The sequence below is a fragment of the Accipiter gentilis genome, chromosome 10, assembly GCF_929443795.1.
Source record: "Accipiter gentilis chromosome 10, bAccGen1.1, whole genome shotgun sequence".
In the NCBI taxonomy this organism is placed as follows: domain Eukaryota; kingdom Metazoa; phylum Chordata; class Aves; order Accipitriformes; family Accipitridae; genus Astur; species Astur gentilis.
Genome location: NC_064889.1, coordinates 12569222 through 12585414, shown reverse-complemented (window position 1 = coordinate 12585414; position 16193 = coordinate 12569222). Strand labels below are relative to the sequence as shown.

Below are 16193 nucleotides of genomic sequence, written 5' to 3'. Positions count from 1 at the left end.
TAGCTAACCGACATAACTTGTGTGGCTTCAGATGACCTTGACATCAGAAAGAAGTGCTTGTGTTGCTGATCGTCTTGCATGTAAGCGTTTGACACAGTTAGTTATTCAGATGTTTGAGATGAGAAGAAATCCTGGGAGCGGAGCCTTTGCAGATACAGTTTGGATGAATTCACTTCTCTCCAGGGAACTGCCTGGGGGAGCAAAGCAGGCCTGCAGAGATCTCCTCAGCCCTCAGTGGTGCACCTGAGGTGGCTCACTGACAAGCATCAGGCAGGAGCAATGCTCCTGTGCCAGCTTCTGACTGCACAGTGTCACGCAGACACTTGAAGCTGATTATGTTTTGCCACCTGAGCGCATTTCCACGGTCCAAACCTCAGCTGATGTGAACAGGCTTCAGTTCCATGCGCGTGTCTTTCCATTCCCAACGTGACCTCTGCGCCAGGGTTGGGAGAACTGCCCTTGGGGAACTAGCTGTTGGCTGACAATCCTCCCTTGCAAACTGCTGATGAAGATCAACCCCTCTCAGAAGCAATATGAGCCCTGTGGAGATTTAGATGAGGAACAGCTGGCCATCGGGAGCTGGGCAGTCCAGGAGGTGTGCTCCTGACAAGGCTGTGCCTGCTAGGAACAGAAGTTCTGGGGGTCTAAAGGAGCTCAAAAAGCCCTGGGTGCAGTTGGGGGAGCTGGTGTGGAGGTGCAGTTGCAGGCTGTACCCCGAGGGCTCCTTGGCAGCTCTGATAATAGGAATAAGGCAGCAGAGCTTCAGGGATTAGGAGTACCATCTTCCAAGTGAGAGGAGCATGGTGCTGTAAATCCCCTTTTCCTGGCTCTTCAGGTGAAACTGCACTTTAGAAGTACCTTTTCTGAGGGTTGACCTGCGAACAGCTTTGCACCAGTGGAGCTGAAGGAGTGGCTTTAAACCAATACAGCACTAGTCCTCTCTGGACACTCACCTACTGAGAAGTGGTATACTTCTGCCTGGCTTGGACTGGGAGGGGCCTGGATCTGGCTCATGGACAAATGCTGCCTTCCAGCTCCTGTCTTCACAGCAGAGCCGTTTGCTTTAACTAGAGGTTTCCTCAGACCTGCCACTGGAGGTGCCCAGCATCCTCCAGTCAAAATGAACTGGTTTGGGACGTACTGTTTATATGTTTATAGATATAGCTTCTGTGTACAGCTGGACTTGTAAAGTTTACAGCAACTGTTTTCCTATAGATGTTTCTTGAGAGCTTCTCTAACAAAGACTAATCCTTGACAAGTGTTTCACAGTCCCCTTATAACATCCGAGCTTGAAGGGCTACACATTGGAGGCCTCTCCTGTGGCAACAGGTTTTGAAATTTGTGCCTTAACATCTTGTTTCCAGTCTCTGGATTGAGGTTTCCCGCTCAGTGCTGCAGGAGCAATCACGGCTTGTATTTGATCCGCGCTTCAAAGTGAGCCTTGTGCTGCAAGCCCTGCTGGTGTAGCAGAGCCCGCTCAGGAGCCCCATGCCGGCACCGACCTCCATCCAAGAGCGGTGGTTCTGCCTACTGCAAATATCTGCAGTGGGGGCATCTTCAGGGGTAATCTGTGGTGGTGAGGTTTTCTGACAAAAATTTTTTAAGGGAGTTATCCAGTTTGCGTGAAGGGTTAGCAGCATCTTTTCCTTTATTGTCTTTGGGACTCAGCATGTGCTTGGAGCTCCACTCTTGCCAGGAGGATCCTCACTGGTTTCAGTTAGATGGCCTTGGGGAAAAGACCTCGTGACTCTGTGCTTTGTTTTCCCTTTCTGTAAAATAGGGTTAGCGATGCCTCCCTCACTGTGGCACTGAATCCATCTTGTAGATAATGACATACTTCAAGGCGGCAGTTACTAAGTACAGACTGTCATTGTGGGATGAAGTCACATGAAGCTCTTTAGAAATGGAAAGAAAAGGGAAATCGCTTGATTTCTCTATTGTGAGTGATCTTTTTAGATAATATATCAAATCAGGAGCATTGCATTGAGATTACAGAGTAGTCTTTGGTCCCAGGTATTACTAAGTTCCTTCTTTTGCTGTTACAGCCCCATCTGGAGTGGTATGAAATGCAGCAAGTCACTTGTAACGTGTCTGGACAGGCAAAAGAAATAAAAGACTAGTATTCTGATAAGTCAGCAGATGTAAAGTCTGGCAGTTAAGTATGTCAGGCATACCTTGACCAGCTCTGTGCTGGTTAGTTCAGGTAAGATAGCACTCCAGTTCATCAGGACAACCTGACGTTCAACACAGTATACATTTAGTCTGTGGTAAGACCTGATGATGTTGCAGGTAAATCTCTACTGTAACCCCAGCAGCTGTGCTTTAGTGAGAGGTGTCAGAAGTGTAAGTGAACCCTAGAGCATCATGTCCTGTAAACCTTTGCTATTTTGAGATTACTGCTTTTGCAGTTGCCTTTGCATCCAGTTATATTGGTGCCTGCGAATATTGTCTAGCAACTCTGATTCATTCACTGTGTTTTCTTCTGGTAGCTGTTTCAATTGTTGGGTTTTTTCCTAATTCTAACTGTGTTTAAAGCAGAAAACTTAAATGAGTTAGACCTCTTATTTAGACACCGTGAGAGGTAAAACTATGAAATAAGGCAGTTTATTTTTCCTGTCCTAGTTAGCCAACCATTAGCCTACTCAGTCAGCCCTCCCAGCCACGGCTGGATCCAGCCCGGTGCTCCCACCCCAGACTGTCATTACGGGACATACCCATTGTTCCCAGCTAATTGCTTTCTCCTGTACAGAAGCTGACTTCCTTTGAACTGCAGTACAATGTGACACCAAGCATCACATTGCCTCCTACCTCACTCTCCTGTGGCGTGTAGCAACCTGATACAGCTACAACCAAGAGAAGTGCATGTGGCTGTTAAAGTCAGCGTGACTTTCCCGTGTTTTATGAGAGCGTTGAACAGAGAAATGCTGATGTGATGTGGTCTTGCATGAGCCTTCGCTGTTGTTTGAATTAACTAGACTGGTCTTCTCCCCTGCTTTCAGACAAGCTAAACTCTATTAATCACTTCATGAAGAAATAACACAGTGCAATGGGGTAAGCTTTCTGTAGACTCAGAAACGTGGGAGAAAAAGCAGTGTAAATCTTAGTCTAAAGCTAAAACTTAGCTTCCTCTGAGCTTTAGCTGGGCTAACCAAGTTCTTCTGGAGGCGGTTTGTTTCAGTTCTCTGCCTTACCCCTGTAGCTTGTTAACTCCCAGGCTTTCTCAGTTTCTCCTCGGGTGCATTCCCTGTGCAGACAGCCGCTTGGTGGCGAGGCTCCCTCCGGACTTTCAAGTCTTAACACCTCCAAGTGATCCTTGAGCAACTCTTCCTTCTGGTTGCTTTCACTGCCCTCCTAGTCCCTTGCTTGGCTGCAGCATGTCAGGATGTAAATTAATATCCCATTGTCCAGCACTTTCCTGGGGCTCTAGTGATGTATTTGCGATGTGAAAGCAGCTGGAGTATTCAGAGTTCCTCCCAGCAGCAAGCCTTACCCCACCAGGGCACCATGTTGTAACTCAGCAGTGTCCTGCCTGCGCCTCAGCCTGCTCTGGCATGCACAGGTGAGATGAAGGCATTTTCATTGCAAGTCCTAGTTCGGTGGGGGCTTGGGGGTTTGTTCTGAAGGATTATAACACAGGGTTATTACATGGTTGTACTGTGAGTTGTTCTTCTCCCTAGCAAAAGAACAAATGCTGCCGCAAGTCACTGCCTCCGCAGGGTAAATAGCTTGCAGATGGGCCCACAGTCTTTCAAGATCCATTTGTATCTCACAGTTCATGTGACATGCATCAAGAGTTGGTATTCGTTCAAGAGGGAGTGTTTATTCCTAGCTTGGGTCCCTTTTGTGTGTCTGTATGCAAATCCATGATTAGACTCTCTAGTCAAGGAAATTCTGGGGATTACCTGGTGTGCTTTAGGTGACTCAAAGCAAATTTTTCATTTTGGTATTGCTTTGGTTTTAGGCTGGGGTTGTGGGGTTTTTTCTGTTTGTTTGGGGTTTTGTTTGTTTGTTTTTAAAAGCAAAAATAAATTTGCCCCGTTTTCTGTGAAAGACAGTAGCAATGGAAGATCCTTACATAAGAAACTTGTTCCAGCTTCTTCCTAATAAGGATGAATTGAGATGCACAGAATAATGTTTCACCACTTGGGTAGGGAGTGCTTGGACAATATTCTTATAGTAAATATGAGCAACAAGCATCCTTAACCTTGTGAATGGAATTGAAAAAGCAAGAAGAAATCTGTGTGTCTGTAGCACTACTGGCCTCTCCCTGGACAGTTCTGGGTCATCAAGTCTGGGCAGCAATTTTCTCTCCAGCCTCTGCAAGATGACCTGGCTCCATGGCTTCAGTGCTCAACTCTTCTAAGGCTGGTTGTATGGAAGTTCTTAGTCAACTGCGTGCTGTCTGTCCAGCTGGATGTGTCCGATCTTAAGATGCGCTGAGCTAGGGTTTGCTGTTGCTGGTGCTTTCAGATACTAGCAGATTAATGTTAGGGTCCTCATTCTGTATTCTGGTACGTACGTATGCTACTATTCAGGATTTACACTGTGTTAAATTAATTTCATCATGAATTATCCCCAAGTGCTTCAATATCTCTCATGAAAGTTGATTTGAAAGCAAAAATGAATTCATATCTTCAGAGGGACAGGAATCAAGGCAAGTAACTTGCTGATTTAAAGTATTTACCAAGGAACCAAGATATGAAGGTGCTAATCCTGTTTGACGTCAATTTGTTGTGTCACTTTATCTAAATTGAGTTTCTGATATCTCTGTTTCCTTCTGTTAAAGCTGGGACACTGCTGCTGCTGGGGCTCCAGAGAAACCCTGCTGGGCTGGATGGCATTGCCCATTAAGAAGGTTGTCAGAAACAGTTAAGTCCTGTACAAAGCAGCAGTTGATCCCCCTACCTAACACACATCACCACATGAAAATCAGGGCATATTGGCAGAAAGGATTTGTTTATGCATGCATTGTGTATGCTTGAAGGAGACAGAGCAACAGAGAAAAGAGAGAGGGGGCAGAAGAATAATCACAGCTGTAGCAGGAGTTCAAAGAGTTATTCTGGAATGGCCGTCCCACTAAAACTATTTCTGATTAACTTGTTTTATAAACATATTCTAGGTTGAGTGTTTTTTTATTGTGGGTTAGCTTAATGTATTTCCAAAGGGATTTTTGCTCTAGAACAGCAGTGTCTGTAGCATTCATCCAAAATAGCTATTTCACTTTAAAAGTGTAGTATTCCTCAATTTGAATTAACTTTCCCCAAAAAAAAGAGAGAAGTTATGGAGTTAATTGGTAAATCCCAGGAAGAAAATTGGTGCAAAGAACCCAACTGCTGCTACTGCGTTCCTTTAGCATGCGGGAAACAGGACTTTGCATGTTTCTAGTAAATAAGTCCACTCACTGATTTTAAGTTTTAAAGTAAACTTAAATTCTCACAGAGTTACTTTATTGCTTTGATGGGTGACCTGAAAATACTTTTTTTTAAAAAAAGGAGAGAGAGAAATTTTTACCAGTTTCGCTCCTGCCTCATTTTAATAGGAGGTGTACTTAGATCTATTTCACTTGGGAGTAAACCTGGGTAGAAAACTTACTGAACAGAGGAAGACAGAGACATTTAGAGGCAATCCAAGGGCAAGAACAGTGGGTTTCCATGTTTCTTCCCACATAGAGTGGTTGGGGCCTAGAGCACTGCTGCTTCATCAGCTGCTCATTAATGTAAATTTTAAACTTCCTCTTTGCTCTCAATGAGTGGATCCCATTGGATTTATGAGCCTGGATTCCACGGATTAAAATTGTGTATGTATTAATGTTATGAAAGTTAATGGCCACAAAATAAGACAGTTGCATAAATAATTTCATTAGAATAAATCCTTTGTAGTAATGTTTGTCTCTGCTCAAATGTAGAAGACTTAAGAGTTGGTAAGATGATTTTCAACAACAGTCGATGAATTCATGGAGTCTTCAGTCCCCTGCTTGAACTACCACATATTTTATAAATAATTACCCGTGGATATGGTCTGTTAGAACAAGCAGCGTTCCTGCTGCGCTCTACTTATGCTGAAAGTTGTAATAACTCCAGAATGGTTATGTTATGGCTGTTGACAGCTGCAGAGGATCCTTTTTCTCTCAGTGTCCCTACAGTGATCATCTTTAGTCAGCATTGCAAATAATCTACTGGCAATGCTAGTCTTCGTAACCTGAAGCAAAGGGAAACAGAAATACAAAGCAGGCAGGATGTCCTGCTTCTTACAGAAACGCACCAGGAGACCTGAAAATGTCCTGAATCTTTTCTCTCCACTGAAATAAAAAACCCTGCATGGTCAAATAGATGATTAAGAAGTTGGTATTTTCTGATGATAGATGTCTGTGCCCTGGTGAGGAAACCCAATTCCTGTCTGATTTGTTTGCTGGTTAGACATGGTGGTGGGGTTTTTTTTAATTCTGTTTGTATAGGATTTTTTTTAATAGCCTTGCAGAGAACCGGTGTGCTTTGACTGGAGCTATGTGTCATCAACCAAACTGCCAACTCCAGTTTGATTCTTGATTGTGGGTGATCAGGGCTGAAGTCAGAATAAATGGGAGAGATTTTGTCTTCCCCCAGTGCTGTTTGCCATGTGCTGTGGCAAATAACTCTCCCTAAAGGGAACTATCTTGGGCCAAATACTACATTTGATAGCTATAGCTGGCATTATGTTCCCTCAGCAAAGCCTTGGCCGTGGGACAAAGGGAGTTGCAGAGCATGAGACCCTTGATCTCTGCATGCAAAGAATACAAAATGCCTTATGAACTTGACCAGGGATCCTATTAGCTGTGCCCCCAGCAGCGCCCTTTCGTGTAAGATATTTGACCGTGATGGTGGAATCTCAACCGTAAGGTCTCTTTGCCCATTATAAAACTACCTAAATGTCAGGATCAGACACTCCTTTTTGCTCAGAGAGCAGGTGAGAGAGATTCAGTGATATTTGTGTTGTTTTAAATGTAAAGCTATCCGCGGAGAGCCTTTAGATAGCTTACCAAGCCAGTCTGGACCTTCTGATTCCACCCATCCTCAGAGTGGGGGCATCTGCTGTAAAATCTAGTTACAATTTAAGTGTTAGAGATAAACAGACATGCAAGCTTGAACCTTCAAACTGAAACTGTGAAGCAAGTCCTGTGGCCTGGGGAAGTCAAGGTAAATGATCACAGAGGGTTCTTCAGTCTTACACTCCCGTCCTCTGTGGAAGCAACATTGGCTTTGGCTTCAAGACGTGGCTAGCAGTATGAGGCAGTCTTAAAATCATTGAAATGCTTCACAGCTATCAATCAGATTGGTTAAACTGAGACTTTGTGAACGGTGGGGGGTTTTCTGGTGAAAAACTTAAATGTGTTGTTCTTACTGAATACTAAAGTCAGCCTTTAAGTAGGTATCAGTTACTACCAAGAAAAACAAATAGAAATGTGATCCAGAGAGAGAGGCAGTTCTGGGTTGAAGCTTAAGAACAAATAGAAAACTCTGATCTGGAAGGTCATAATTTTTCACAAATAATCTGAGCTATGCCTTCCTATCACTTCCCTCATCTGAAAGAGTGCTACATGAGATATGTTTGTAACTACCTTTACTGTGGAGCCTATGTATTTTTGGGAAACGTGTCTCTTGCAGTGTGCTTCTTGAGCCTTACCTGGTGAAGAGTAAGGGGGCGGGAAGACAAGAGATGTGGCAGTCAATGGCAAGTGGTGCAGGTAGACGAGGCTCTCCAGCTCTTGCTGCCATTTCCTCTGGAGGGATGTAGACCGCAATAGGGAGGGCTGTGATTTCTGCGTGGTTGGTGGTGTAGCTTTTGCATCTGATGCAACAGGAGGCTATTTCAAGATGGGCATATAAAAATGTTGGTGGGTGGGGTCTGGGACAATGGCTGGCAGTGAAGGGGCTGCTTGTGCTTGGTGGGCGTGTGGGAGGGCAGTGAAGTGGCGTCAAATTTAAAGCTGGTTTTGATCCCTTATAATGAATTTTCATAACGTTAGATATTTAGTGGTTTTCTTTTTTTAAACTCTTTTTTTTCAGCTTTGTAATATCATGGTGGTTTAATGTTCTGCTATGTAACTGGGTGTATACAACAGTGATTAGTTTGGGAATTTCTTCAGATCTTTAGGGATGCCACAGTTTTTTCCTTGACAATATAATAATATATGAGAGCCCATCTTGGATCCAGACTGTGGTAATTAGCTTGTTTTGGTATGAAGTTGTTCTAACAGTGCTTTGAAGCTATGCCAGCTGACAAAGCCCTTCAACTCAGCTAGGGCCATGCGAGATGCTGAGAACTGCAGGTTACTTTTATTGATGTTAGTCTCTAAAACTACGCATGGCAAATGTCGCAGACAGCAGAGATCCAGCTGGATTCTGTGGGTTCAAAGACCGTATCAAGAAGTGCTGTGTAAACACTGCATTTTTATAAAAATATTCCAGATCAGTCTTCTTCCAGAAGGCAATATGAGTGAATAAGCTAGGCAACAATGGTCCAAATAAAAGAAATGATAAAACTCATCTGTGCAGTGAATGTGAGGTTGATTAATTCTTACCTAAATCAGACATTGATAGGCTCTGGTTTTATTTTCTTTTGACTATAACTGCTCCTGTGATGACCAAAAAGCTGGATTATCTCCAAAAGCATACATCTTTCAGAGGCTTTGAATGGTTATTTCAAGCTTATTTTTAAAGAAATCTAGAAGGATGCTGCTCAGAAGATACTTTACATAGAAAAAATTATACTTGGAAAAGGCGGTGCAGAGGGGTTAGGAGCCAAATCTAATGAAACAGTCCAACAATAGGATTCCTGAATTATCACATGCATTTGTCTGTATGCATGCTTCTAAGAGTCTTTCAGAAATGACTTCAAGATTTAAGTCCTTGTAGTAATGCAAGTCTTTGCTAACACTTCAGCTTTATTTCCTTTATTTATTATTTGTAACATACGGCTTTCTTTACTATGGATGCTTTCTCCTTGTAAGTAAGTGACACCTCATAAGCATTGAAGATTATATCTTTAAATGAAAATATAATATCCCATGCTTGTCCTAAAGAACAAACAGCTATAGCACAACACACTGTTTACCTCTCTGGGTTTGAGACAACAAAGCTGCAAAAGTGCTCTGATATTAACAGTGGCTACAGTTGAATGCAAGTAGTTTTTAAGACTGCTGCTTTCTTGTCTTTTATTAAATGACCGCTTATCTTTATTTACATTATGTTTCTTCAGAAAAGTTTTACTTTAATAGTCAGCATTCATCTCCTCAAAATGTTGTAAAAGTACCTACCAGCGCCTTCTCACATCAGTGACTAGAAGCTGTGTTACTTTTTAGTATACCCATCAGCCACTAGCCGAACTGGTACGGAGATCTTCACCCAAATGCCAGTAAGATCACGATGAGAGATTGCTGTGGCTGTTCTTCATCATGTTTGACCACACCACAATCCCCAGTGAGGCTATAGCTTGCATGAGATCAGCTCATGGAAGAAAACCAGCTGCTATGGCAGACAAAGAGCATTCTCAGGGACAGAAGAAAGCATTCTGAAGAGTCTTAAGACAAGGTGTGGCATACTTGGTTGAACACCATCTGCAGTTCAGGAGTACTGTTGGATTTCACAGTGCTGCTAAGCTTTCTCACAATAGCACCCGCTCGTCACTCTTCCCAGTACCTCAGATTGGCATGAAGTCTTGGGTCATTTAATCATTTTGTCAAAACATTCCCACAAATGGGAAGAGAGCTATGAAGTCATATTGTTCAATGTCTGCTGGGCATTTTTCAGTTAGGTCTAATAACAAGATTCCATCCCCGCTCTAAGCAGGAGACCTCTGTCTAGACGTGTCCTTTCTTCCACCTACAAGTTTTATCCGAGGGGAAGCTGGACATTTTGCACACTTGTTGGGATTCTTGGATGTCTGGAAATCCAGGGTGTGCAAGTGCTTACCTGGGTTTCAGTGTTTTCTAGCTGCTTTGGACCTCTTGTACCTTTCTGGCAGAGACAGGCTATAGGTATTAAATCTGATACATTTGGTATGTCAGGCATTTTGCACTTTTGCAAAATGTGCAAATGCATTCTTAGTAGGTTGGGTACCTCCCAAACACACTGGTGCTTTGAGGCAAATTATGCCTCAAAGAGACAAGGAAAATGAGCTGCGGTGCCTTGCTCTCTCTGACAAAAAGAGTGTTGGGTACAGGTGAGGTGAAAAAAGAGGATTTTACTAGCTCCACAGATAGCATTCTTCTGTCGTGTACCTTTGTCTGTGGTCCAGTCCTGGTCTTCTCCAATATCTCCAAGGGAATGATGAAACCTGCCACTGAATTCTTCCCGATTTCATCATCTTCTCCTGCTCTTTCCTTGATGTCCCATATTGGCCAGTGTCAGAAACAGGTTTAGGCTAGATTAACTGTTGGTCTGATCCAGTCTGACCCACTACCGTGGTTCTCTTCTCAAAGAGTGCTGTTAACACCATAGCCTTTGCTCTTGCGCTGGAAGTCCTCGTTTGTTAGTATTGTAACACTTGAAAGCTGGGAAGATTTGGGGGGGCAGGGTTTCTTTAATGTGAACCTAACCCTGCAGAAATTAATGGGTGCAAATGGCCCCACAGAGTAAACAGGACTTGAGAGGACTGCTAGGAGGAGAGGGCAGCAGGAGCGAGAGTTTGCCTGGCATAACAGTACTGGGCACCAGAGACTGCATATTTTGGGGATTCAGCTCTCAAAGCCTGCTGCTATAGGGCGTACTCTGCAATTATATAGTCTGGCGCCTTTGGACTTTAAGAAAAAAATGTGATTCTCTTAATACCTTTTTGTTACACTTTTCCTACTGCCTCCTGTCACGCAAAATCTATCCAACTGGTGCTGGGCAGGCACTGCCATTCCAGCTTTCCCATCTCTACTGCTTCGGTGTGGGCTCTCCCTGACTTGCTCCACTCTGCAGGTTTTGCACAGAGATCCAGGGCTGTTTGCTGGCTCTTGAGCTGCTTGTGCTGGTTTTAGCTGGGATGGAGTTATTTTCTTCACAGTAGCTTGTATGGGGCTATGTTTTGGATTTGTGCTGGAAACAGTGTTGATAACACAGGGATGTTTTAGTTACTGCTGAGCAGTGCTTACACAGAGGCAAGGCCTTTTCTGCTTCACAGTGGAAAATTCTTCTACAAGCATTACTTACAGGAAGCGAATGAACATCTCCTTTAAATGGTCTGGCCACACGGGGAGGAAACGGGTCATTTTGTGAAGTATACTGTTTACCGGATAGCCAATGGACTGTCTCCAAAATATATACTTAGCCCAAAGGAAGAAAAATATCTGAGGTGATTCAGTTTTTATGTCAGTGTTTAAATATTATGTAGTTCGTAGCTAATGAAAACGTGCATTTTTATGTGGGCTAAAAACATCCTATCCTGTACCAGGAAACTGGTAAAACCAAGTTTTAAATTTCCTTGAGTAAAAAATCCTGGATGTGTATGGCTTGCAAAGTTTTATTTTACTGTAACACTTTATAGCTTCATTATAATGGTTTGTGGTAGGGGTAGTCTCCCAGTGATACTGATAAATTTTGTACTTGTTTGACTCAGTAATTCTAACACAGCAGCCAGCTCAAGGCTGGAGCATGATCTTGGTTTTATGCAAGGCTGGTTTCATGATGTCTTCATTTATAATTACAGTTTCTGCCAGCGTCTCTTTGGTATTTTTGGTCCAACCTCAGGCTGAAGGGAAAGTGCTTCATTCCTTAACCCAGGAGACGTGAGTAAGCGTGTTGACATGGATTCGGTGCAAGATTAGTGCTGCTTTGGCTTCAGATTATCTAGATCAGACACTATCCTGTAATGTGATACTCATTCATCCAAATTCAAAACATTGTAGTCTGGCAAAAACAAAACGCAGCCGAACACAGTGTTTAATGAGGAGCTAAGGCCAGTTTTTTGCCATGGCATGGGTACTGCACAGTTGCCAGGGAAGGCAACGACAAGCGAACATGTGTACGTGAGTGCAGCACCGGGCTGTTGATGGTGCTTTTGGGGAAACTCTGCCTGTAAGCAGTACAGAAATCCCTGTAACATTCATTACGTGGGTGCTCATTGCTTCATACTGTTAAATAAGTATCTTCTTTTGATAACTGTCAAAAGTAAAACAAAATAGAAAAAAAAAGCAGCAGAAATCTCTAGGTATAGAGGCTGAGCCCCGTGAAAATGAACAGGATGTTTTGTGCTTCTCTAAAGGTTAGAAGTTGGTGAAACACCCAAGGGTCATCCAAAGCTTCATGGTCAACACTTGAAACTGTGTCAGAGCACAGAAAGGATCCTGCATGTGTCTGTGCCTCTGGATCAGCTCTGTGATCTCTATCAGATTTGGCGTTATCGGTTACATGACTCCTCATGTTTCCAACAAGTAGGTGTTTGCACAGTGGACAAGAGCCTTCATTTTCAATCCAAAGCCATTCATCAGTCTGCTCCAGAGGTCAAATCTTCAAACAGTTTGGTAATTCTACCATTGTCATCTTCATGTGATTCCAGGGCAACCTGGTTATGACTTTTACTTGAAAGTATGCCCAGGACTACAGCAAACTCCTCTGAACTGTTTTGTTAAGCAAACTCCCATATCTCTAGACTTTGCTTAACAATTGCAAAATGGTTAGCCAGTTAATATTTATCCTATTGTTACTAAAGCTCACAATTCAGTGTGTCTTACTTTAGAAAGCAGTATATATGTCAGTAGTAATTACGAGCTGTTCCTTGAGTTACAGCCTCCCAAGCTAAATTAAAAGCAACTGTGGCTTGAGCTAAATGATTAAAGGATGTGTTTTCAAAGGCAGCCAACCCCTGAAAGATGCAGCTACATTCAGGTCCTATCACCTATCCTTTTGGATGGCAATTTAATTCCCAATTTACTATGGGATCTTTGTGAGTCCCTGGGGATATCTACCCACCTTAAAAATGTTCTTTTTTTTTTTTTTTTTTTTTTTTTCCAAAGTCCTGCTTGAAATCTCCCAGCTGATGACTGTTTCAGTCTAGCATCTTGTGTGGATGACATGCAGAATGGCACAAACCACATCCTGTCTAGAGACTGCATCACTTCATCAACAGCAAAAAACCCAGCAGTGATCAAGGAGAAAAACAGTTGTAGAGTTGTAGGTTTTACCAGCTTTTGAGAATTTTTTTAGTACTCTGAGTTAGGATGTCTCAAAGGGACAAGATTTGTGTGAAGTTGTCTGCGAGACAGTGTGAGTAAGTCCAGGACATGATACAAAGGAGGGAAAGGTGGTTTTAATTTGTCTGCCCTGGCTCTGGATTGTTACGATCTGTGTGCAAGAGCCACAGCTGGTGTCTGCCTCCTTTCAGCTCCTCAGGAGCTGTGCTGTCCCTCATACCCCAACAAAGCATCACAGCCACCTCCGTTCTTTTACAGACCATGCGAGGTGCCTGTGAGACGTTGGGAGGTGCCAGCTGGGGACGTTAAAAAACTCCCTCCTTTTTGCATTGGGCAGGTCTCCATCAGCCGGAATCCCTCTCAAAATGCAGTAGCACGCTCTTGAGAGGGCTGCTAGTGGCTGTAACATGCTGGACTGCCAGTGTGGCTTCAGTATAAAATTGGCTGGAAGTCCTTGTCACAAGGCCTTGTTTCCTAGTGTAGAAGGAGCAACTTTGGTCCAGTTTGGAGTAAGTCAGCTGCCAGCAGCCTGGCTGGAAGAGGTGATTCAGTGCGGCCAGCCGTACCCGACCACGCGGTTTCTGCACTGAAAAACTGGAAAAAATGACTTGCTTAATGGGAATCAGGCTCACGAGCTGAATCGGCCTCGGCAGGGTTTTTGTTGTTTCAACTGTTTCTTGTATTGAAATCTCCACTCCACGGCCATCTGTGAAGCCTGGCTGTGTCCCAGTGGTGTCGAACCAGTGCTGATGATCAGTGTTAACTGGGGAGGGCAAGCCCTGCCCCTGGGCAGTGAGGGGAGGTGGAGAGGGGCAGGTTAAACCTTCACCCTTTGCTCTGGGGCAGCTCAGCTGAGGCCCTGGGCAGCAAAGCACAAACTGCATTTTTGTGGAGAGCAGAGAGACAGCAAGAGAGTGGCAGCTGTGTCAACCCACGCTGCGTGCTTAGTCTATTAAGGTTTTGTCTGTCAAATACAAGCAGGCTCTGCTGCCTCCGAACATTGTTTACAGCCGCAGCCATTGCAGCCCTTTGTTTGGTGCAGGCAACTGTGCTGGGGCTGTGCTTGCTGGGGGGCTTTCAGGACCCTGTGGCTTGCAACGGGGAATGCTTTCCAAACCTCCTCTTCCCCTGCCATGTAGAAACGGACACAGAGAGAAATGGGGATACAATCAGGGAGCGCCCCTTGCACTTGCCTCCCCAAGTTCCCGACTGCCTTTGCCTTGCCTAGATGCAGTGAAACTGTACTTTCACATTACATAGCAGGGGACTATGCAAGGGGACTGCCACACTGGCTCAGATAAACAGCAGTGTAGCTGTTAAGACCTGGACAAGCGATTCTCCAGCCATGTTCAGCAGAGGCATGGCTACAGCTGAAATTCTGGCTCTGGGGTTTGCATGCCAGAAAGTGGCGGATCACACTAGAGAGCAGCAAAAATAATAGTGGCAAACCCTGGCAAAAGTAACAGCAGCACTACTCCCCCACCCCATATTCTGTATGGAACAACTGAAATAAGGGTTATCCAGCCAAAATTACAAAGAATTAAAGAGGGAGAGAACAGGCTTCAAGTGAGAAGTGAGGGCCATACAAAAGGACCTGCTTCCCAGGTCCGTGGTGGATTGCACAAGAAGAAATGGGCTGAATCTGCAGTGAGAAGGGTTGGCGTGAGGCAGGAAGAGCTTGGGGCTGGACTCCTGCCTTTCTGCTGCAGGGAATCCCATCTTCACAGTATGTGCAAAGTACTGAGTTCCTTTACCTGAGAAACGGGGATAACGATGCTTCCCTCCTTGCATGCATGTCTTCATCACAAATGGGGGTCCTATGGGAAAGAACACTATGCAAATGTTAGGTATGAACCTGCAGGAGCAGGTCTGCAGCAGAAGAAATAATGGCTGGTTGCTTTTATCCCAGCAATCTGCTTGTTTCTGAATTACTTGAGTGCTGTAGAGGTGGAAGGGAGCTCAGCCAAGCATTGCACTTGAGCAGCAGCTTGTGTTTACGGTGTAAGGCTGTAGCTGGTGAGCATGTGCGTACATGAGGAGTGTGTGTGTGTGCGTGTGCCCAAGTCGATGGCACTCCCTGCACACACAGCAGATGCTCCCTGCATGTATAGCCGCACAAGCCTGGTGGCTGCATCTTGGAGAGCAAACAGAGAGCAGCCGGTGTTTTGTCTTGTGACTGTATCAGTGTGGCTGCTGGCATTTTCAGGCCTGTTTTAAAGCGTGGCAGAGGATTGGTGCTATATACAAGAAGAATTTGATTTTGCTGTCAGCAGGCTCCTGCACTGAGCTCCTCGGGGCCATGAGAGTTTATGCAACCAACGTTGTCTCTCGTGCAAGTCTTGTGGATGGTAGCAGTAAGGCCCAAAGCAGGCATGTGACTTGCCCTTCATCTCCCAGAGCCTCCTCAACCGCACGTACAGGCAGCTTTATCAGCTCTTGAGACTCCATCGTGAGTCCCAAGATGCTTGGTAGCTTGGCAAAGAGACAGCCGCAGTATGTCATGGAAACCTAAGTATTTTTTTAAAGGGAGATGAGGAATGAGGGATCTTTCTAGGTCCTGTGCTTGCAGAAATAGATTTGAAATGTGAAGGGGTAATAATCTCTTTTTCATGCTGAGCATTGGTTTGAAGTTCAGATCTGTGCAAAGTTTCGTACTGGTACTACTGCCTCTTCAAAAGCACCTAATTCAGAGTATTCCACTCCCAGGCATCATGCAAGACTAATGAACAGCAAGGAAATTACTTCTAAAAGAAGGGCCCTTCATTAGGCTTGTCTGGCAAGCTGAAGAAGGTCCTTTACCTGCCTCGTAGGCTGGCTATGGGCTAGAGCAGTGTGACTGGAGAAGAAGGATGGTGCTGGCAAGAGGTCGGGAGGGACAGAACTGCTGCTCTGGGTTTCCTTGTAATTGCCACTGGTTTAGACAGCCAGCAGCATGCTTGCAGCAAGGTTTGTCTGTGGGGCTCAGTGCAGTCCTCACAAGGGGAGACGCTGCTCACCTATGCGTTTGCTCTCTTTGTCTTTACCTGGGCGCTTGGGGTTGGCT

The 16193-nt window shown here is 44.5% G+C and overlaps 1 protein-coding gene across 2 annotated transcripts in view; it reads left to right on the top strand.

Annotated features, from left to right (window-relative positions):
* MAPK6 (mitogen-activated protein kinase 6) overlaps positions 1–16193 on the top strand; it is an 88246-nt gene that overhangs the window by 19272 nt on the left and 52781 nt on the right. For both annotated transcript variants that reach the window (XM_049813425.1, XM_049813423.1), the window contains exon 2: positions 11668–11750. The gene's annotated coding sequence lies outside the window, so the exon portion shown is untranslated. The remainder of the gene's footprint in view (positions 1–11667; positions 11751–16193) is intronic.